The sequence below is a fragment of the Anolis sagrei genome, chromosome 2 (assembly GCF_037176765.1).
Source record: "Anolis sagrei isolate rAnoSag1 chromosome 2, rAnoSag1.mat, whole genome shotgun sequence".
Classification (NCBI taxonomy): domain Eukaryota; kingdom Metazoa; phylum Chordata; class Lepidosauria; order Squamata; family Dactyloidae; genus Anolis; species Anolis sagrei.
Window position 1 is genome coordinate 37,695,480 of NC_090022.1, and position 24,848 is coordinate 37,720,327.

General features: G+C 41.6%; 1 protein-coding gene across 1 annotated transcript in view; it reads right to left on the bottom strand.

The window, feature by feature from the left end:
• TAFA4 (TAFA chemokine like family member 4) overlaps positions 1-8,991 on the bottom strand; it is a 161,103-nt gene extending 152,112 nt beyond the window's left edge. The window contains exon 1 of the mRNA XM_060766393.2: positions 8,521-8,991. The gene's annotated coding sequence lies outside the window, so the exon portion shown is untranslated. The remainder of the gene's footprint in view (positions 1-8,520) is intronic.
• Between the last annotated feature and the right edge of the window lie 15,857 nt (positions 8,992-24,848).

Here is a 24,848-nt window from a genome sequence, read left to right on the forward strand (position 1 = left end):
CAAAGTAGTACCAACATCTCCAAGACTTGCTTCAACAGATATGTAATTGAAATCACCTTGTAAAGGAGTGAGGGATATGTTCAGAGTCCAGCAGTAGACCAATCCATTGACCATTGATGGTGGTCACTGTAGAGCCTCAGTTTTTTCCATCCCTATTGTAAAGGCTCAAGTGGTTCTAGACAGGTCTATCTTAATCATGTAAGGTGGAACAGGATGACCAACCAGGACTGATGAAATCATATCTGGATCATATTTTCTGTTATTTGATTCAAATATGGACAAAATACCTGATTGGTTGGCCATGGGGGTCAATGAATTCATATTTATTTATTTATTTATTTATTTAAAACATTTATACCCCGTCCTTCTCTACCTCCGAGGAGGAACTCAGAACGACTTCCAAACAGGACACAATTCAATGCCAACATAGTAAAAACACATAATAAATACATCTATATAAATCAAAACAGTTAAAATATGTATTAGAACCAGTTCACCAGATTAAAATCGCCATATTAAAATTGTCATCCAAATCAGTCCAAGTACCATCCAATAAAACCTTGTCTTCTCCAGTAAGAAACTATTCTGTGAATGCTTGAACCCATAACCAGGATTAAAGTTTCTTCCAGAAGGTCAGAAGGAAGGGGGGGCGGATCTAACCTCACTGGGGAGGTCTGGAGGGGGGGGGGTCTTACTTGTTTTTCAATAGCTATATAGAACAAGCAGTAGCAGATGCATTGCTACTGTGTAGAGAAAGAAGAAGAGGCACACACAACCTGTTGAAAAAGGTTTGAAGCCAAATTAACTCTTTAGCATGAGGACAAGCAGTGACATAAACCAGGTCTTCTTATATTTTTTTCCAGTCATGACTCCTTTACACCCAGTATGTGATCCTGGGTATTAAGGTATATAAAATAGGTTAAAAAAATCAAACGTTTACTGATAATAAATCAGCATTGATAATTTACCAAACAGGCTGATTTTCTTTTTTATGAAGTACAGCTGCAGCATTTTACAGCCCACTCTAAAGAAAACATTTTATTGCTAACAGATTCATCATACAAATGTCTAAAACAGCCACAACATAGCATTCAGGAACCTTTTACTGTTGTCAAATTTGTCATGACCTCCAACATTGAGCTAGAGAGACCCCATTTGAGGTCAGGATCCACTGCTTAAGAAGCAGTGGCATAGATGACACTTCTCCCGCCCGCTCCCCCATACTTCAAAATCTCCAATCCTAAAATAGCAGAATACTAAATATGCAGAAAACTACCATTCCAGCCATGTTAATGAAGTTCAGGAACTGAAGCTAATAAGAAACTTGTGACATTTTTATGGTTATTTGAATTTTTGGTAAAGAGGAACTCTTAAAGCTTTAATGAGAAAATATCATGAGAGTAATCCTGCCCACATTTACATGGGAATGAGTTCCAATGTATTTAGTGATGCTTACTTCTTACTAAGCTGTAGAGGGTTTAGTTCAATTACACACCACTAAACCAAAATATATCTCTATATTAGCTTCTTTCAAGCATATCAAAGATGATATTAATGATAATAGCTTAGTACATGGGCAGATAAGGCAAGAATATAATAAATTCAACATTCTAACTATGTATTTTTGGAAAATAATAAAGTGAAATGCTACCACACATAAAGCAAGGAATATGAACACCTAGACAGTCACTGTGGAACAGAAAATGTTCTCGACGCTTTCCATACTCAAAAATGATAACTCTCATCATAAATATATGTTAACCTAATAGACTCACTTAAATTGTTTGTTGAGCAAAATGAGCATGGTTCCCACTGTTAAATCATTGCATGTCTTTTATTAAAAATCATTCTTTAATGAATCTGTTTGTCCATGGTTTCCCCAGCAAACAATAGATTTTCAGTCAAACATTAAGGCATAATGTTCAAATATGACACCGTTCCAATTCATGCAAGGGAAAAGACCATGCCAACTATGCAAATATAACATGTGCCAGGGAAAATGTATGTCAAAGCAATTTGAAAACACATCTGTGCAATGGTCTGCATGCAATTATGGAGCGCGCACCTTGGAATACATTGAGTGGCAGACTGGGAATACGCTGTCATGAGTTATTTATTTTTACAGAATGCGGATTCAGAAGTTGAGCGAGGAGAAGTATATTCTGAAAAGTCAAGATTTTCCAAAAGAGAGGCACATTGTGCTAGAAATGTTTTGCCATCCAGAAAGTTTCAGGTATTGTTTGGTTTTGAAAGAGAAAGAAAGAGAAGTAAATAACAACACTGAAGTTGATAGCAAGGGACGGGGTTGCCAATACAAACAGGAATCAGACTTCTTTGTTGCTCTTGACTGCTACCCTGTTAATTTTGCACACTTTTTGCCCCCATAGAGACATCAAGATCCAATGCCCTAAAGCCTCACTGTGATCAAAAGAAATTACTTTCAGATAAGACTGCACCAGTGCCCAACATCCAACCATATTTGGGCCATTTGCCACTGTTTGTGCAAACCCTGAAGCTGGAAGGATGCCCATCTCTGTCCTACCAGCCGAGAGAAGCAAATGAGCCATTGGAGCTGAGCAAAGGGAGTTTTCCCTGCTTGCCAAGTAGTTGGGTTTTTTTCTTTCCCCCGTGGACATTGTGAGGAAGTAGAAGAGGCTTGCACTATTTAGCTGATCTCATAAAATCTAGCTAGAATGGACCATGGGAATTTAAGGCACAAGCATAGATACTCATTCACACTTTGAAATGTAACCTGTATTCAGAATGTTTGTTTATTATACTAAACCCATCCTTTTGGGGTGAGAGGTTTAACAACAGAAGAACAAAATGAATGCACTGCCACTGCCATTTTTCTTCAGTCCCACACCCTTTAAAACTTTCAATTCTGAAAAGTTACTTAAACTTCAATGACTTAAAACTTTGGTTGAACATTTAGGACAGCATTTATCAACTTTTATTTTACACTCATGCCTTGAAACGGTTTTCCAGATCTCAGTGAATGCCTCCACAAAATGATAGATTTCAGGGAATCCCTGTATCAACATCTTATATATATAGCCCCCGGTATCACAATGGCTTAAACCCTTGTGCCGGCAGGACTGCTGACCAAAAGGTTGGTAATTTGAATCTGGGGAATGGGGTGAGCTCCCATCTGTCAGCTTCAGCTTCTTATGTAGGGACATGAGAGAAGCCTCCCACAGGATGGCAACACATCTGAGCGTCCCCTGGGCAATGTCCTTACAGATGGCCAATTCTCCCACATCAGAAGCAACTTGCAGTTTTTCAAGTCGCTCCTGACACAAATAAAAAGCTCATTTTTTGCATTTTAAAAAATAAGAATTATGGAACATATAGCAACCTCTCAAAGAAGCTAGGATTCCAGCAAACATGTTGAGAATCCCTGATTTAGAGATATGGGTTAGGGATTCAAACAAAAGGGATAGGTAAAATAGCCAAGAGAATGCATATATATCAAATAGAGGAATTCTAAGTATGAATGAGTCCCAATGTCTCACTCTCTGAAAGACAGAAATGTTGTTGGTGCTACACCCCTAAGGTTACACCTTCATATATATATATAGAGAGAGAGAGAGAGAGAGAGATCCCTAAATCCCAAAAGAAGAAGAGTGAAAAGTCTCTACTCCTCCCCATCCATCATCAGAAGTGTCCCTTGGAACTAAAAAGGCTGTGTTAGGGCAGCTCCAATAATGATGATGATGATGATGATGATGATGATGGACACTTGGGCAGTGTCTGATGTGTGATCCAATACAACAGCCAGCAGAGTGATCTTGTCTGCTGTGGACTCATTTTGTTGTGTTTCAAATAATTGGTAAAGGTTTCCTCTTGTCATTAATTTTAGTCGTGTCTGACTCTGTGGGGTGGTACTCATCTACATTTTTAAGCCAAAGAGTCAGCATTGTCTGTAAACACCTCCAAGGTCATGACTGCATGGAGTGCTGTTACCTTCCCACAGAAGTGGTATCTATTGATCTACTCACATTTGCATGTTTTCAAACTGCTAGGTTGGCAGAAGCTGGGGCTAAGAACAGGAACTCACCCTGTCCCACGTACTCAAACCACTGACCTTCTGGTCAGCAAGTTCTGAAGCTTAGCAGTTTAACTCACTGCACCACCATGGACCCTTAATAATAATATAATAATAATAATAATAATAATAATAATAATAATAATTGTTATTATTATTATTTATTTCCTGCCTCATCTCCCTGAGGGGACTTGGAGTGGCTCACAGCAGTGTAACAGTGCAAACAATAAACAATAATAAATAAGAATAACAATCCACTTTAAAAATAACAATAACAATCAATATGGAAGGAAAATAAGACATATTAAATTGACACAAAACCCAACCCAAGATGAATGTTTCACAAGATTTCCCTGACAAGTTTTGTCCAGAAGGGTTTTGCCTTTGACTTCCTCTGAGGCTGAGAAAGTGTGACTTGCTCAAAATCACCAAGTGGGTTTCTGTGACTAAGCTAGTATTTCAACCAAGTTTATCCAGAGTTTTATTCCAATGCTACATCATACTGGCTTTCAAAGCTCATGCTTTCCCCACATTTGATTGCTATGTTTCAGCCAAACTTTCTAGTCCCCAATACATGACAGCAATGCAATGTCCATGGCTTGATGTAGACCATGTCTCACATGGTCTGCTGAGAGACCGTTATGACCCATGGACAATTGGCCATTCACAATAAGCAGGTCTGAGCTCCACCATGATCAAAACACATAAAAATTCACAATGCTGTCTGTTAAAAAGCATCAGCACATAGACAGTGCCTTCCCAAGGAAAGGAGCAGGGGCCACAATTGTGTACACACAAACCAAAAGTGGTGTCAATTTTTTACATCCTTCTATATCATTTGCAAAAGGCGTAACTATGGAAGCCTGAAATGACAAGGGAGCTCCTCTGTCGCTCAGGCAGAGAGACACCAAGCTAGTGGTCAACTCATCCTTCTCTGTATTGTCAAAAGCTTGCATGGCTGGAATCGCTGGGTTATGGTGATTTTTCCAGGCTGTATGGCCATGTTCCAGAAGCATTCCCTCCTGACGTTTCGCCCACATCTATGGCAGGCATCCTCAGAGGTTGTGAGGTCTGTTAGAAACTTTGCAAGTAAGATTTATATATGTGTGTGGAATGTCCAGGGTGGGAGAAAGAACTCTTGTCTGCTTGAGGCAAGTGTGAATGTTGCAACTGGCTACCTTGATTAGCAGGAAGGAGCCAGGCTTCTCCCACCCTAGACATTCCAAGCTTTGAAACTGCAAGGATATTCAATACTAATCAAACTGGCCAATTGCGACATTCACACCTGTCTCAAGCAGGCAAGAGTTCTTTCTCCCACCCTGAACATTCCACAGATATATAAAACCCACATGCCGATGACTGCCATAGATGTGGGCAGAAACAGCAGGAGAGAATGCTTCTGGAACATGGCCATACAGCCCAGAAAACTCACAGCTATCCAGTCATCCTTCTCTTCCTTCACCTCCTTTGCTCGCTGGAGAACTCTCCATACCAGAGCTTTCCAAATTGTGTGTCTCCACAGGTTCATGTATTGGTGTGTTGGACAAATCAAAACAGAAACCCCTGTGTGATTGTGAAATAGGCAATAAATCATATATTTTAACAAATATAGCTGACATTTTCATGAGATGTGTTGTATTCCCATACATTTCATCATTAAAATTTGTGTTTGTGTGTCCTTATCCCTTGAATATCTGGTTTGTGAATGATACCAAACTACTGTGTCACAGAATAATGCATGTTTGAAAAGTATATCATCCACATGAAATGTTTGGAAAGCTCTCTCCCTCATTGCCTGTTCATTGTTTGTTTGCTGGCGCTTCAGTCCCTGGGATTTCCTTCTGAACAGAGAAAGCACACACAACCTATTCAGAAGAGATCTTTCTCCTCTGATCAGCCAGACCGAAGCCGGCTATGAAGAGTTGCAGAAGAGAAGCAGGGACTGAGGGATGTTTGGTTTGCTGTGAGTTTTCCCGGCTATATGGCCATGTTCCAGAAGCATTTATTCATAACGTTTCACCTGCAAGTATCCTCAGAGGTTGTGAGGTCTGTTGGAAACTAAGCAAGTGAGGTTTATCTATCTGTGGAATGTCCAGGGTGGGAGAAAGAACTCTTGTCTGTTTGAGGCAGGTGTGAATGTTGCAATGGCCACCTTGATTAGCAGTGAATAGCCTTGCAGCTTCAAGGTCTGACTACTTACTGCCTGGGGGGAATCCTTTGTTGGGAGGTGTTAGGTGAAGACGATTGCTTCCCTTGCAGCCCTTTCCATGCATGATCTGCAGGAGCCTGGCTTTAGCAATGCAGGCTTCTTTAGCCCAGAGAGAAGCACCACCAGGCAAGGCTTGGAAGGATATCCCAAAGAGAGAGCGGGAGAGAAAGAGATGGACTACATCTGGTTTCAACACTGCCCTGGGCTCCATCTGCATTGACCACTGGGATATTAGACTGACAGGCAGTCCCCAAGTTACAAACATCTGACTTACAAACAACTCCAAGTTCAGAATGGCTGAGAGAACAGGAAGTGAGAGAAATCTACCCCTCGGAAGGGAAATTCTCTCCTGGAAGAGTTGCTATCATGGGGAAAAAGGCATCTCTCATTGAGCCAGGCAACACTCTCTCACAAAAGCAATTCCTGCCTGAGGTTTGTGTCATCCCCAAATGCCTTCTTCTCTCTTCTTTTCTATGCAAAGTACTGAATCTGTGAGATGTGCCCTCCCTGCTGGGACAGCCCTTAGTTTTGCTCTCCTTGGGGAGACAACCAAGCTGCCTTGATAAAAGGAAGCCAGAAAGGGCTCCTGTGAGAGGGAGGGGATTGGGAAAGAGATTCCAGCCCAAACTCTCCTCCATCAGGGATATCTTCTTGCAAAAGAGATCTCCTCAATTGGCACTGGGCTAGGGAATCATAGGACTGGGTTTGCTGTGAGTTTTCCTGAGCTGTAAGACCATGTTCCAGAAGCATTCTCTCCTGACGTTTCACCCACATCAATGGCAAGCATCCTCATAGGTTGTGAGGTCTGTTGGAAACTAGGCAAGAGGGGTTTATATATCTGTGGAATGTCCAGGGTGGGAGAAAGAATTCTTGTCTGTCTGAGGCAAGTGTTAATGTTGCCATTGGCCACCTTGATTGGCACTGAATAGCCTTGCAGCTTCAAAGCCACCCCAGGGTGGGAGAAAGAACTCTTGTCTGTTGGAGGCACATGTGAATGTTGCAATTGGCCACCTTGATTAGCATTGAATGGCCTTTCAACTTCAACATCTGGCTGCTTCCTGCCTGAAGGAATCCTTTGTTGGGAGGTGTTAACGTATAGGCAATTTCAACAAAAAGGAGGAACCATAAAAATGAACAAAATCTGGCTACCAGTATATATTATTTTTTTTAAAAAAACCTCTAAAATCAGGACAGTAACTGAAGAACAAAACTCTGAAAAACAGAGGCATTCCAGGCAAGAAACAATCAGGGCCAGCTAACACCTCTCATCAAAGGATTCTCCCAGGCAGCAATCATCCAGGTTTTGAAACGGCAAGGCTGTTCAACTGTCCTGATTTCAGTTTTTGAAGTACTGTTAGCCAGATTTTGTTCATTTTTATGGTTTCCTCCTTTGTGTTGACACGTTAACACCTCCCAACAAAGGATTCCCTCGGGCAGAAATCAGCCTGGCTTTGAAGCTGCAAGGCTGCTCAACTGTCCTGATTTTAGAGTTTTTAAAATACTGTTAGCCAGATTTTGTTCATTTTTAGGGTTTCCTCCTTTCTGTTGACACATTAACACCTCCCAACAAAGGATTCCTCCAGGCAGCAATCATCCAGGTTTTGAAACTGCAAGGTTGTTCAACTGTCCTAATTTTAGAGTTTTTTAAAAATACTGTTAGCCAGGTTTTGTTCATTTTTATGGTTAACGCCTCCCAACAAAGGATTCCCTCAGCCAGCAATCAGCCAGGCTTTGAAGCTGCAAGGCTATTAAATGCTAATCAAGGTGGCCAATTGCAACATTCACATTTGCCTCAAACAGACAAAGAGTTCTTTCTCCCACCATGGACATTCCACAGATAGATAAACCTGATTGATTTTCCTAGTGTCCAACAGACCACACAACCTCTGAGGATGCCTGCCATAGGTGCAGGTGAAACGTCAGGAGAGAATGCTTCTGGAAGATGGCCATACAGCCCGAAAAACTCACAGCAACTCGGTGATTCCGGCCATGAATGCCTTCGACAAAACGCTCGGATTGTTAGTTTGGCAGAGAAGGCAAAAGACTCTGTGAGACGAGTTCCCTGGCGGTTCAAGTGATCTGAAACCGCATTCATGCTCCAGTGTGGATGGATTCCCTTGCTCCTTCCCAATCTGGATTCCCATCCCGCTTTCCCTTCGCTTTCATCCTAGGGAAAGCTCCCAATGGGAGAGCGCTCCTCCCGCGGAGAGTTCTGGATTTGACTCGAAACCGACGCGCGACAAGGAATCTCCCGGGGACCCACCTGTCTCGCGGGACGGGGCGAAGGCAAGAAGACTTCGGCAGTCAGTTCGCCGCGACCCAATCCGGATCAGAGCGTCGAGTGGCTCCCGTTCCCGAGAAAACAAGGCGAAACAAGGAGGAGCAGCCTCAATTCTCCCCCGATGGGCAGCGAGGACCGCCTCCGTCCGGCTCTCGGTGGAAGTGAGCGCCCCAAAGGCGAAGGAATGGAGAGAGAAGACCCTGGCTGGCTCCGTCTTTCAAGGAAGAAACAGATCCGTCCCGGAAAGGAGGAGGACGAGGAGGAGAAGCCCGAACCAGGAAACAGAGATATGCCTGTGTCACGACAGATGTGAGTGTTCACGATGGCAGGAAAGTTGGAAAGGCTGAAAGAGCGCAGCCCAGGCAGACAGCAAGGCGCGCGGGAGAGGGAACCGCGGAGAGAGGCAAAGAGAGCGCTGCCGCCGCCTCTCCCTCGCCTGTTTGAACGGGGTCCGGGGGGGCGGCCCTGATTGGACGGCGGGGGCACAAACCACGCCCCCTTCGCCTCCTCCTCGTCCTCTTTCCAAGAGCTGGCTCGCAATCCCCGCCCCCCAAGGCGGGCTACAAGTCAGAGAAGCCCTGCTAAGGCCGGATTTCTCTTTTGCTCCTTCTCTTCTTCTCATCCTTCCCCTTTCCTCCTCCTCTCACCCTTCTTTTTCCCCTCCTCCTCCTCTTTTTCTTCTTCTCTCCCTTCTAATCCTCCTCCACCACTTCTTCTCCTTCTTCTCCTTCTCGTCCCCTCTTTCTTTTCTTCACTTCTTCCTCCTCTTCCTCTTCTTGTCGTCCTCTTCCACCATCACCTCCTCTCCGACTCCTCCTCTTTTTTTCTCCTTCTTTTCCTCTACTTTTTCCTCTCTTCCTCCTCTTTTTCTTCTTCACTTCCTCCTAGTCCTCCTCCACCACTTCCTCTTCTTCTTCTCATCATCATTTCCCTATTCCTCCTCTTCTCCCCCTCCTCTTCCCCCTCTTTCTTTTCTTCTCTTCTTCCTCCTCCTCTTCTTGTCTTCCTCTTCCGGTTCCTCCTCTTTTTTTCTCCTTCTTTCTCCTCCTCTTGTCTTCCTCATCCACCACCACCTCCTCTCCTCCTCCTTTTTTCTCCTCCTTCTTTTCCTCCATTTCTCCTCCTCCCCTTTTTCTTCTCCTGTTCCTCTGCCTCTTTTCATCCTCCTCCTCTATCTCCTCCTTGTCTTCCTTATCCACCATCACCCCCTTCTCTCCGGCTCCTCCTCTTTTTTCTCCTCCTTCTTTCCTCTACTTCTTCCTCAACTCCTCCTCTTTTTCTTCTCCTCCTCTTCTGGTCTTCCTCATCAACCACCACAACCTCCTCTCTGACTCCTTTTTTTCTTCTACTTTTCCTCTACTTCTTCCTCTCCTCCTCCTCCTCCTCTTCTTCTTCTCTTCTTGTCTTCATCTTCCACCACCACCTCCTCTCCGGCTCTTCTTCTTTTTCTTCCTTCTCCTCCTGGCTCTTTAAGGAGCTCCTCATAGGACTTGTTCTCCCAGATCCTTGATCATTTTAGTCGCCCTCCTCTGGACACATTCCAGCTTATCAGCATCTCCCTTCAATTGTGGTGCCCAGAATTGTACACAGTATTCCAGATGTGGTCTGGCCAAGGCAGAATAGAGGAGTAGGCCATGGAAGAAGCATCAGCACAAATGAAGTGGGATGCAATGGAGCTAGAAGGCCAACTAGAGTTCATAAGGACCCAATTAACCAATTGGGATCCATAAAGAGCTAATATCTTGGCACTCCAACCAATTCTCCCCAGAATTCTGCTGAGATCATTCTCTTCCTAATGAGAAATGCCTTTAATATCCCAACCAACAATAGTTTCTGGAGTAGTTTCTTGAAAAATATTTGCAAATATAACAAAATGGAAATAACAGGAAGACACAGATGGCAAGATTTCTTTCCCATCTTTTTTCAAAGAACATTGAGGTGTCACAGTTTTCAGTGGTTTTTTTCCATGGAAGCTCTTCAAAGTATTTCTGATACCTCTGTCTACACCAAACTACATAGTCGACATGTCCAAACTCTGTCCATACTTAACTGATCTTCCCCTTACACCAGTGTTTCTCAATCTTCCTAATGCTTTTGTTGCTACTTCATAACTATAATTTTGCTACAGTTATGAATTGTAATGTAAATGCAGGATGAATTGTAATGTAAATGCAGGATGTATTTTCATTCACTGGACCAAATTTGGCACAAATACCCGATACACCCAAATTGAGTACTGGTGGGGTTGGGGGGGTTGATTTTGTCATTTGGGAGTTGTGGTTGCTGGAATGTGTAATTCACCTAAAATCAAAGAGCACTCTGAACCCCTCAAACAATGGAATTGAACAGACTTGGCACACAGAACTCCCATGACCAACAGAAAATACAGAAGGGTTTGGTGGGCATTGACTTTGAGTTTTGGAGTTGTAGTTCACCTCCATCCAGAGAGCACTGTGAACTCAAACACTGATGGATCTGGAGCAAACTTGTCACGAATACTCAATATGCTCAATGTGAACTCTGGTGGAGTTTGGGGGAAATAGATCTTGACATTTGGGAAGTTGTAGTTGCAGGGATTTATAGTTCATCTACACTCAAAGAGCATTCTGAACCTCAGCAACAATAGAATTGGTTCAAACTTTCCACACAGAACCCCCCTGTCTTGAAGGGACTCACTGACAAGGGCTTCCCCCCAGCCTCGCATGCTCTCCCTCGCCTGCACATGTACATCACGCTGCCATGCACTAAGCACTTCTGCTCTGCCCTCCTCTTTTGGAGTCTCCAAAACACCCCTCCTCTTGGCTGAGAGGCCAGCCAATCACAACAGAAGAGAACTTTAGGTGGAGGATTCGTCTTCTGTTTCCAAAAAGGAAAAGGACAGGTAGAGAGATCTTCAGCCTTCTCTGCCAAAGGGGTTCCTAAGACCAACAGAAACATATGTTTTCTGGTGGTCTTTGGGGACCCCTCTGAAACCCCCTCACGATGCCCCTCCAGAGGTCCTCAGGTTGAGAAATGCTGCCTTAGACAGTTTTATTTTAATCGACTCACAAGTTTTTTAACTGACTCACAAGTTTATTTCTGTGGTATTCTGGGCTGTTATTGGTGAGTCTCTCTTTTCCTTTATCTAGTACAATTATGTGTTGTTGTTCCTTGTTGATGCTGATATTTTTACACTATTTCACACCCCACCTCAACAAAATGTTCTGTTAGCATTAGCAATACAAAACATAGGCTCTATCTAAACATGAGGAAGAGTTTCTTCTCACAATGCTGGGGCTGAGAGTGTGCCTCATCCAAGGTGAGTTTCCGTGGCTGAGCACTGATTTAGATCCTGGTCTTCAGAATTGTAATCCAGCAATACATCTCTAAACAATGCAGTATAATTTGAAATAATGTAAAATAATGGCTTAAGACAGAGAGAATATATATGTATGTATATATTTATGTATGTATGTATGCTCTCAAAGTGGTTACTGCACTGTAGCAGGATAGGAGTCATTAACTGGTAGAAAAAGACTACATTTCCAAATGATTGAACAACATAACATTACCTCTTGGTACAGCACTGAGAGTAATCATGTCATGGAGCTAACACAGTTACACAATTGTGGTAATACACATAATAATGAACGTTATTTATGTTCCACTTTATCTCCCTGAGGGGTCTCAGGGCGGATTACAGTATGCACATATATAGGCAAACGTTTAACTTTCTATACAGTGAACAATGACATTCAATACACAAACAAAAGCAAAGATTTCCCTTTCCATCTCTGGAAATGCTCAACTATGGCCCTGGGGAGGTGCTCTTGTTCCATGCCAAGGAGCCTATTGTCTGTAGACCCTCCTGGTCATGTCTGCTGGCATGGCTGCATGGGCACCTTTTACCTTCCTGCCGAGGCAGTACCTATTGATCTACTCATATTACATGTTTTCAAACTGCTAGGTTGGCAAGAGCTAGGGCTGATAGCTGGAAGCTCTCCCCAACCTGCGGATTTGAACTGCCAACCTTCTGGTCAGCAAGTTTTTCTGTAGCTAGCAGTTTAACCTGCTATGCTATTGTAGGCCCGATAACATTTCCATGTGATAAGCTAAGTACTATAGTACTACAAAAGTGGGTTTGATCTGCATACTGCGTTCAGTTTAAGGTAGCAGATGTGCATGCAGGTGTCAAGATGGATGCACATTTGCACCTGTATTTGTTTGAGCATTCACTTGTGCATTTTTCTGTGCATTCGATTGTGGAGTATTGTCACACAATACAAGGGTTACTCTACATATGGACTTTTGCAGTACACAAAACCAATGTGATTTTCAGTCTAATAAATCTCTGCTGCATAATAACATACAACAATGTATTACTTCATACATATTGAACACAACAGTATCTCACCCAAGATGCTTTGCACACCTTTGGTATTGGCGCACCTTTCTCGGTAACACTACACAATGCATAAATCAAAAACTGGAATGCCCAGACTTAAAAGCATGCAGACTGTTGCTGTTGTTCATAGCTGATATTCTGTCACTTACAATCATGCATACTTTGAATTTAAAAGAAGATTTGCAGACTATTCTAACCACAGAATACACGAGACATGAAGTAATGGTACAATATTAGATAACGATATATCATAGCCCAGACACTATGTCAATACTATCTGTGGAGCTGTCAAATTATAGTTAAGTGCGTCTTCTGCTTTGTCACTTAGTTGCACGTTCTATATCTTTGTGCAATAATACTATGGTAAGCAGTACACTTATTCAGATTTTCCATATAAAGGAGGGGGAGGTGGTAGTCTATCGTTCAGCCTACATCCACTTCTCATGTTGGTGGAGAGAACTAAACAGATAGTGTAATCATGGCTGGCTGAATGCAGGTGAAGTTCTCCATTTGATTGGGAACCTTGTTTGTCCAAACCACTGAGGCCCCTTCTACACTGTGATATAAAATCCAGATTATCTGCTTTGAACTGGATTATATGGTGGTGTAGACTCATATAATCCAGTTCAAAGCAGTTAATGTGGATTATATGGTGGTGTAGACTCATATAATCCAGTTCAAAGCAGATAATGTGGATCATCTGCATTGATAATCTGTATTAAATAGCATTGTAGAAGGGGCCCAAGAAGGCTGTAATCACATCCAACCAAACATGGATACTGTTCCTCTTCAGACCTCCTCCATCAATAATGGAGCTCTGGAAGTGCAGAGGGCAGATGGTGATTTCCTCTATCGCTACCATGCCGGAATAGGGCTACTATAAATCTTCATAGCCATGTTCACTATTTGAATATTTGCTGCCATATAGTGCACAAAGATCATGGAGATGTGAATCATGGGATGAACAACACTGTTGACCAAACCAAAGACTGGACCTGATATTATCCCATGATACATAATTTACCATTTTATGCTATCACAGATTGAAGACTGGAGACTTCACCATCTATTGAGGGGAATGCTATTGATGGATATCAGTAATTATGACAGCAATTCACATTCCCAGTATCAGAGGCACTAGGTTGTTCAATACTTGTTCCCAGAGAGCGTAGGTAGGAGGATGATACTGCATTCACTTCACAGGAAAAGACTATCGTACCCTTCCCAATAACAATTGGTTGACCACCATAGGAACAAAATGCTAGACCTCATTTTTTAGCATTCTTAGTGCTTCACTGCTATATTCTTTTTTTCAGTGTATTTCTTACTTTAATTGACCCCAGTTTGCCATGCTAACTGAAAATTAAGAGAGGGGTTGGTTTTACTGCCTGTGGTCATTGATGTCCTCAAAGTCTCACCATCCATCAAAAAGTTAACACAATTGCTTGTGGACCAAGTGGAGAAACAGACTCTGATCTCACCAACACATTCTATACAATATCTTTCTTTTGCTGACAAAATCAGCTCAATTAATTCCCAACCATACTACCCATCTGGCCATATACTGCCTAGGAATGATTCAAAGAGGGAGTCCTGAATCTTACTGTTAGAGTAATTCAATGGATCTGGTCTAAAATTATTGATCATAGAACTGGAAGGGACACCAAGAGCCACCTGGCTTAAACTTGCGGGCTGAGGGGGGTGGTATATAAATATAGTAAATAAATAAATAAACCTCTCCCATGAAGAAATACAGAATAAAGCACTCCTGAGAAATGACCATCCAAACTTTGAAAGGGAGCCCTTCACCCTTTGAAGCAATCTATTTCACCATCAAATACCTCTTACGATTAAAACATTATTCCAACGTTTAGGCGGAATGTCTTTTATTGTAGCGTGACTCAGTTGGCTAATGTTCTCGTCTCTGGAGATGCAAAGAACATTTTGCTCCATCTTCTTCCTGATGTCACTTCAGATATTTAACTGTGGCTCTTCTATCACCTCGCATTTCTTCTTCAGTTTGAACACACACACCTCCCTAAGTCTTGAACTCAACAACAGAATTTGAGCCACCATCTCTGCAACATAATCTGTGACCTTTATCTGCTAGCAAAGCAGTCAAAAGGCACCTGATTCATATCATGGTATTATTTTGAACATCGGGATGTTTCTTTGATTATAACTTCTTTGGATTTGAATGTGTCAATACAATAAAATGTGAGGGGAAGTCATAGGGAGGAGGGAGCAAGCTTGCTTTCTGCTGCCCTGGAGACTAGGACACAGTGCCTTCAAACTACAGGAATGGATATTCCATCTGAACATTAGGAAGAACTTCCTAACTGTGAGAGCTGTTCAGAAGTAGAACTCTTTTCCTTGGAGAGTAATGGAGGCTCCTTCTTTGGGGGGGTTTAAACAGAGGCTGGATGGCCATCTGTTGTAGTGCTTTGAATACGATTTTCCTACTTCTTGGCAGGGGGTTGGACTGGATGGCCCATGAGGTCTCTTCCAACTCAATGATTCTATGAATTGTTATGTAGCTGTTGTGTTTCGATATTACAATGCAATTGTGTTATAGTATCACATAGTATTTTATTGTACCTGTTTTATTCATGTTTTGAATTTCTTTGTGTCCCAATATCTGGAGAAGGGTGGGTTATAAATAAAACACATAAGCACTTAAATATGTATGTACAACTCCCAGAATCCTCAAGCCAGCAGCAATGCTAATTTCAGTATGCTGGGAGTTGCCATTAAACCATACTTCTTCTGAGCTCTAGAATTATTTCACTGAATCACAGAGTTCGACTTTTTAAAAATGTTTTTATTGAATATTTCCAATGTTTCAACATAAGAGGGGGAGGTGGGAGAGTCAGAGGAAAAGGGAAAAAGAAAGAAGCTGGGGGTAGTGGAGTTCTTTTTAGTAAATTAAGTCTTTACAAATATCTACTATATATGTCACAGAGAGAGGGAGCGGGAGAGGGAGAGGGAGGAGTGGGAAAAATAAACATAGTACAAATTTATATTTAAAATATCTATGTCTTCACATCAATTACCATTACACACATTACCTAAAGTATTACCTCAGTTTCTGTTCCTGTGATCATTGGATTTTGAAAAAAATGGCTTGTGAAAACAAGGATTAGTGAGAAAGCTTCAGTGGAGACCCCTTTTCCCCATGATAACTCTTTCAGAAGTGAATCTCGCTTCTGAAGGGTAGGTTTCTCTCACTTCCTATTATCTCACCCCTGTTCTTGACTGTCAATCATTTGTAATTTGGATGTATGTGACTTGGGGACTTCCTGTACTTCCATGAGGACTATAAGAGCAAAAACTTTCACAAAACAATTTATAGTGATAAATATCAATAGTACAGAGCTGAACCTAGAAAAAAAATGTTTTTCTCCCCCAGCCGTCTTTGGTGACCTCCTTTCCACTTATTTTAGTTTATTTGCTTCTGCCTTAAAGTGTAGCGCCCAGAACCAAGCAGAATTCTTTCATGAAAAGCTAATAAGATTTAGAGACCAAATGAATATTCAGGAAGACCTGAAATAAGTGGTCTGGACTCTGCATTGTCCAATTAGGATGACATATCACAGGCGGTCTAACAAGTCCATGTACGCAATAAACACGGCAGTCATGGAAACCCTGACTGTGCGACTCATTTGAAAAGCTAACCTTCTAAAATGAGAGATTATATAGCTCAAATCTGTCTGGGAAACATCCTGCCTGCCCTCAAAGACACTTACCCTCACAGTACATATATATAGTCTGTGATAACTCAGCAATGAAGGAAAGGTACTCTGCATTTGCTGAGAATCCCCATCAGCCAAAGATTTCAAAATAAATTCAAACATTGAAAGAGTTGACTCCTAGCAAAGCTCTTTCATCCGTACCCCCAACTCACATAGATTATGGATAAATGTACATATCTTAATTTTTTTTATGAAGGGATGCTGGTTACCCACATATTTTAATCAACTAATTAATTAACTGAAATGATTTAATTCACTTTAAAAACATTTGATTTAGTCTTCTCTAAGTGTCTAATACATTTTTGGATTATTTCTCCCATGCTGTCTGCAGAGTTCTGGGAGCTATAATCCAAAGGATTACATTTTTCTAAATCTGTCTTAAAGTCTCATAAAATACATGCTTTCATGCTATATCACCTTGGCAAAATTAGGTCTCAGGTTGGCATATTTTTTAAAAAAAAAACCTCTGAGTTTATTATGATTAACGTAGTCTATGTGCCTATTGAGTCTGATATGAACCATAGACTAGAACCATAGAATCCTATAGAGAAGGCTGAGAGGAGATATGATAGCCATGTATAAATATGTGAGAGGAAGCCACAGGGAGGAGGGAGCAAGCTTGTTTTCTGCTTCCTTGGAGACTAGGACGCGGAACAATGGCTTCAAACTACAAGAGAGGAGATTCCATCTGAACATTAGGAAGAACTTCCTGACTGTGAGAGCCGTTCAGCAGTGGAACTCTCTGCCCCGGAGTGTGGTGGAGGCTCCTTCTTTGGAAGCTTTTAAGCAGAGGCTGGATGGCCATTTGTCAGGGGTGATTTGAATGCAATATTCCTGCTTCTTGGCAGGGGGTTGGACTGGATGGCCCTTGAGGTCTCTTCCAACTCTTTGATTCTATGATTCTATAGTTGAAGAGGTGACATGGTCCATACATTCCATACCCCCCTGCCATGCTGTAATACACAATCAAGTCACTCCTGACAGATGGCCATCCAGCCTCAAATATTTAAGCATGGCTATTGTGTCACCTCTGAAACTTCTCTTGTCTATCTAAAACATGCCCAGCTCCCCATAATGCTTGCCTTCCAGACCTAGATGGAGTTACACTTCCCCTGAAAGAGTGTGTTCACAGCTTGGGAGTCCTCCTGGATCCATCTCTCTTGATCCAAATGTCAGCCTGTGTAGATGTGGCAGACAGGAGGGCTTGCTTATAACCAGCTTCGGCTGATACGCTAGCTGCGCCCCTTTTTATATTTGGAGGACCTGACAATGGTAGTGCATGCACTGGTAACCTGAAGGCTGGACTTCTGTGATGTGCTTTACATTGGCTACCTTTGTGCCAATTTGAAAAACTCCAGCTGGTTCAAAATATGGTAGCCATATTGGTTATGGGAACATCCAGTAGTGAGCATATTACACCTATCCTAAAGTTACTCAATTGGCTGCCAATTACTTTCCGGGCAAAGTCCAAGGTTTTGGTTTTGACCTTTAAAGCCCTGCATGATTTGGGTCCAAAGTGCAGGTTAGCAACTAACTGCTCTTCAGGTCCAACTTATCTTCAAGACTGCATCTCCTTCTATGAATTGGTGCAGGCCCTGAGATCAGCCGGGGAGGTCTTCCTCTCAGTCCCACCTCCATCTCAAGAGCGGTTGTTGGGGGTGAGAGAGGGAGCCTTCTCCAGCTTTGGAATGCCCTCCTCAAAGAGATTAGATTAGCTCCCACTCTTCAAATGTTTCAAACCAATTTGAACACATGACTCTTCAAACAGGCCTTTGACCTCATTTAGGAATTGATTATATTAAGGACTTAGTTGATTATTTCTCCTTGCACTTACAAACTGATATTGATTGCAATTTGTTTTATGTCTGCTCCTACTGTTGCATTTTATTGATCTTAACTAGTTGAGCTTTTGGTTTTATGCTGTTGTTACTGTTATTGTCATTGTGATATTGTTTAGACACTTATTGTGTTTTGTTTGTTGCACCTTGAGTGCTTTTGTGAGCTGCCCCGAGTCCTTTTGCGGCGATGGTGGCCGGGCACAAATAAAGTTTGTTTATTATTGTTCTTACCTACAGGATCACCTTCTCCTGTACAATCTGCCCCAAACACTGAGGTCCTTTGGGGAGCAACTACTCCACCTTGCCAGAACTCGACTGACAACCATTACTCAGAGGATCTCTTCACTGACTGCCCCAAGACTGTGGAATGACTTGCTGGTAGAGCTCCGAGAGCTAGATCAGCTATCAGAAGTGAAGACCCATTTGTTCTTGCAGGCCTACACAGTTCATTTTAATCATGAATTTTAAACTCACATCTTGTGTTTTAATCTTTGTTCTCTCCATTTAAATATGTATTTTATAGAAATACATTTTAATATGTGTATTTTAATGTATGTATTTTATTTATTTTTTAAATTACAATGATTATGTGTTTTTAATTTTGTTGTAACTCACCTCAAGCCACGAGGAGAGGTGGGTAATTAATAACATTATTATTGTTGTTGTTATTATTAGAAACACGACAAGATTAGTACACAGCAAACAAGATCCCTCTGCTGGTTGTTACATTGGATCACACATCGGACACTTCCCAAATATCTAGGACTATGTGATATATCAGTGAATAATGCATCAGATCCCAGTAGGATGGCCTTTTGCAGCTGACAGATGGTAATTTTGTCAGTGCTGATTGTGTTTAAGTGCAGGCCAATGTCTTTAGGCACTGTACCCAGTGTACCGATCCCCACTGGGACCAACTTTACTGGTTTGTGCCAGAGTCTTTTCAGTACAATCTTTAAATCTTCATATTGTGTCAGCTTTTCCAGTTGTTTTTCTTCAGTCCTGCTGTCATCTGGGATTGCAGCATCGATGGTCCATACTTGGTTTTTTAACACGATCATGAGGTCAGGAGTATTGTGCTCCAAAACTCTGTCAGTCTGAATTCTGAATTCCCAGAGTAATTTGATGTGTCCATTTTCTGTAACTTTTTCAGGCTTGTGATCCCACCAGTTCTTTGTTGCAGGCAGACGGTATTTGTGGCACAGGTTCCAATGAATCATCTGAGCAACTGTGTTGTGCCTCTGCTTGTAGTTTTTCTGAGCGATCTTCTTGCAGCAGGTGAGGATGTGAACTATTGTTTATCTACTATCCTTGATGAGTCTATACTTGGGATCTGTTGTTGACTTTTCAGTTTTGGCTTTGATGGCACTTGTTCTAATGGCTTGTTCTTGGGCTGCCAGTATCAGGCCCTCCATCTCCTTTTTCAAAGTTCCATTTGTTGTTGTTGTTGTTGTTGTTGTTGTTGTTAATATTATTATTATTCCATTTGTGATTGTTGTTGTTGTTGTTGTTGTTTACCATTTTGGTTGCCCTTCTCTGGACACATTTCAGCTCGCCACTAGGCTTCTTCTTGATTTCCTGAAGGTTACAGTGAGCATATTCAGCACAGCTTCCCACACTGCCTGCTCTCTGATTCTTGGTGAGATCATGCCGATTGTACATAAGCAATAATTATCAAACTATGAATTGCCAAATTCTAAATTATTAAAGGAAGGAGGTTTTTTTACAAAAATATAATTGTCCTTTTTCTTTCGTGTGCTGTTTTATTCAGAAGCCTAACTCCCGTAACCTCACCGAATGCTAATGAGCAACATCATGATCTGCAAGGACTAGCAGGGGCTAATTAATTAAGAAGAGAGAGGCTGAACGCGAAAGCTTTCAGATCTACTTATAGCCAAAAACAAAAATTACTTTGCATTCCTAAAAGAATATATATTTATTTAAAAACACAGTTACACCCTGTATGTTATTACCTAAACTGTTTTGCTAACATACTTCTAAAAGGCATAATTGGGATGTCCAGGTGCGATGCTTCAGTGAAAGGAACAAAGCAACCTCAGTCAGCTTCATTGCCCAATTGCATCATTTCCTGGCATCTGTATCGTTCTTCTTGGCTGGACATATTTCAACATGAATGGATTTAATCAAAACATTTCTACCTTGGTATGACACAGGGTTAGATTGCAGGACTTTTAACAAAAGGGCCATAAAAGTAATAAAACCTGTAAATATAAATGTTGTGTGTATTTAAAGTCCCCTACACCCTAAAGAAAGGAACCAGATCCTGATTCATCTTGGAAGTTAATCAGGGTGAACTCTAGTTGGCATTTGGATGGGAGACTACCAATGAATACTAGGTCCTAAAGGTTAAACAGTATGAGCACTGTACTCATTGGACCAGTATGGATGGTTTCACTTACCATATCCAAGAACATAAGTAATTCCTAGGGTGTTTTAGGTCCTCCAAGCAATTCTATGGTATCTTTCTGCTAGAAGTTACCATAGAATCACTCTGGAAGACCTAACAAATTAACAAAACTATCCCTGAGTATCCCTGGTCTAAGAAAACTCTTTGACATTCATGAGGTTGTTCACTGTAAGTTGAGGGGTGACTTGATACACACAAACATGCACATACACAATAGATCTATCACTGCCTAAACTACAATTCACTGCTGCTGCTGTTTCCCTTTAAACGTATAATACTTTTATTTAGATCCCAAAATACTCTTCAAGCTTTCATGTTTTGAATAAAGCTTCATCAGGCAAGTTAGTAAAGATAGCTTTTTTGTGTGTCAGAAGTGACTTGAGAAACTGCAAGTCACTTCTGGTGTGAGAGAATTGACCGTCTGCAAGGATGCTGCTGAGGGAATGCCCGGATGTTTTACTATTCTGTGGCAGGCTTTTCTCATATCCCCGTATTTGAAGCTGGAGCTGACAGATGGGAGCTCACCCTGTCTTGCGGATTCAAACTGGCAACCTTCAGGTCAGCAGTTCAGCCAGGACAAGGGTTTAACCCATTGTGCCAGCACGGCTCCTACTGTAACGTTAGCTGGTGTCCAAGCCACACCATCTGATGTGTCATTTCTCAGCTTTAATTTTTTTTTAGGTACTTCAGGCTTTAACATAGTCTCATTTGTTGAATTTTAAGGGGTCTTCAGCACACCTTATCTTCCATTTGTAGCCATCCCTTCTTTGTCTACTGCATCTCACATCTTTTTTGCTTAACACAGAAAAATACGTTAAGTAAGGCACATAGAAATAGCTGCACTATGTTTTTAAATTGCAAATACAAAATATCCTCCATTTGGAGATGCTCACAAGTTGAGTGTGAATACACTCAACTTGTGTAAGCAAGCCTGGAAAGTGTGCATGCCTGCCAATGTCTACAGTTGAACGTAAGAGTAAGAGGCACTCAGTGGCAGGTGTGCTCCGGATCTGCCTGCCTGCACAACCCGCCATACACACAACCACCACACTCTTTGAGAGTGCATATGTGGCAGGGCATGTAGGCAGGCCCGGAGAGCACCTGCAGCTGAGCTCCGAGCCCACTGCCTATGCCCTGCACCACACACACACTTTCTTTCCAAGGCATAGAGGCAACTTTGGCTACAGATGAAAGCAGGCTTTCATGTTGAGCACATGGGCTTCCCATTTTGTGCTCCAAAAGAAACAGAAGACACAAAAGAAATGATAGGAACGAATTTCATGTACATCTCTACTGTCCATACTGATCAGGGGATATATAATATTATAAAAGGATAACATTTACATTACATTACAAGCCCATAAAAGGACCACTCCGGATCAGAAAGACTATGCTTGAATCCATTTCAACAGAAGTGTTGTGGCTATTTTGTTGAATCATTAAATTTTGTTGAATCATTATTATCCTTTTGGTAATATGTATCACTTGATATAATAGATGCACACAAACCACAAGCTTTTGTCCAGTACTGCAAACAACATTGGAAACGTAGAGGATTTCCAAAGCACTTTGTGATATGGCCCAGAGGCTATCAGTCAAAAGAAAGATGAAAGAAAAGAGAAACCTCCTTTGCATGCCCAAGCCATTGAGTGTGCCCAAAGTAGTCCTGTATATCATGCCTTTTCTGCAAAGAAACTTTGCAGTTTTAAATGGGTCCATTTGAAAGGCCATGCACCCTTAAAATGAACACTAACCATTGAGGAGGAATAGGCTGTGAGCAGTTTGCAATACTATAAGCATTAATTTCCCTGGGTTAATTAAAAGATAATGTCATTGAAACGGAAGATTGCAAATTGGTAACGGGCTCCAGCAATAAGATTAATGCAACAGGAATAAGCAGAGGATTTGCAGAAAATGAATGCAGAGCATCTTCAAAGCACTGCGCTTGCACCAAACCCCAATGAATGTGGCAGCGGAGGTGGTGATAAGAGAGAGGAAAAGATACACAAAAGCAGAGGGAAACAACAGCAGCAGCACAGAATCATAGTTTAGGAAGCAAAAAGATAGTTCCATTGTGTGTGTACCTTCAAGTCACCTGTTGACTTACACAATCCCATGCATTTCATAGGATTTTCTTAGGCAAGGAGTACTCAGAGGTGATTTTGCTATTTTTCTTCCTTTGAAATACATTTTACAGCAGCTGGTATTTGTCGGTGGTCTCCCATTCAAGTACTGATCAGGGCTGACTCTGTTTAGTTTCCAATATTATGGGTTGTAGTGTTTTTAGAAGCTAAAAGTATTGCTCAATCCATGATCCCAGTGCCATCAGATGAGAACTGGTGTCTTTATTTAGGCCATTTTGTAGTTTATTAATTTAGTCGCTTCCGACTCTTCGTGACCTCATGGACCAGGCCACACCAGAGATCCCTATTGGCCATCACCACCCCCAGCTCCTTCAAGGTCAAAACAGCCACTTCAAGGATGCCATTCATCCATCTTGCCCTTGGTCGGCCCCTCTTCCTTTTTCCTTCCATTTTCCCCAGAATCATTCTCTTCTCTAAGCTTTCCTGTCTTCTCATTATATGACCAAAGTACTTCATCTTTTCCTCTAATATCCTTCCCTTCAGTGAGCAGTTGCGCTTTATTTCCTGAAGTATGGACTGGTTGGGTCTTCTTGCAGTTCAAGGCACACTCAGGATTTTCCTTGAGCACCACAGTTCAAAAGAGTTTGTCTTCCTTTGCTCAGTCTTCCTTACGGTCCAGCTCTCACATCCCTAGGTTACTACAGGGAATACCATTGCTTTAACTATGTGTAATGGGTAACATATGAACTGGATTTGGTGGTGATCATATCTGTACTTACTGAGAATATATTTTACTATCCATTCAGTATCTATTCACACCCCTGTCTATTTCCCATGCATTCTTAGGGCAGCAGATAGGCCAGATTTTTTCCTGGCCTGAGTGTTTCAAATACATGCAAAGGTAAATTCCCATGTCTGTATCCATTTGTTCCTTCTTTACTTCTGGGCGGCCCTATTGATGGTGTATTGAATGTGGATGTGATCTTTGCCACAAGGTTTTTCCTTCCCTCAGTACATTTCCACTTACCAAAAACTCATTCACACTACAGAATTATAGCATCATTGTTTCACTGTAATTGCCATGGTTCCATCCCATGGAATACTGGGATTTGCAGTTTAGGAAGGAACAATGAGAATTCTCAATCAGAATGCTCTGATCTGATCTCGCTCCAAACTACAAATCCCAGGCTTCCATGGCAGTGAAAACTGGAATAATAGCTCATATGAATAATTCAACAATTTTGTGCTGCATTCAGGGTTTGAACGTTTCTTTTGGGCTTTCTACAATATAGTGCTAAAATGTAGCACTTTATCTCTATAGCTCTTCAACTATGTAACTCCCCCCCCCATCTCTCTCTCTCTCTCTCTCTCTCTCTCTCTCTCTATATATATATATATATATATAGAGAGAGAGAGAGAGAGAGAGAGAGAGAGGAGTCTTGTTTATCCAACCTTTGCTCATCCAATGTTCTGTATTATCCAACGTGGTATGCCTCCTGCCCAGATCCACATCTGTTTCAATACATTGCGATGTTTTGTTGCTAAATACATAAATACAGTAATTACTACATAAAGTTACCATCTATTAAACTACTTTTTTGTTGTTGATTTGTTATAAAACATGATGGTTTGGTGCTTAATTTGTAAAATAATAATGTAATTTGACATTTAATAGGCTTTTCCTTAATCCCTTCTTATTACATTTTTGCTCATCCAGCGTTCTGCCAGCCCGTTTATGTTGGATAAGCAAGACTCTACTGTGTATGTGTGTGTATGTGAATGAAACCTGGAACCACATGTAACCACATCTCAAGCAGGAGGAAA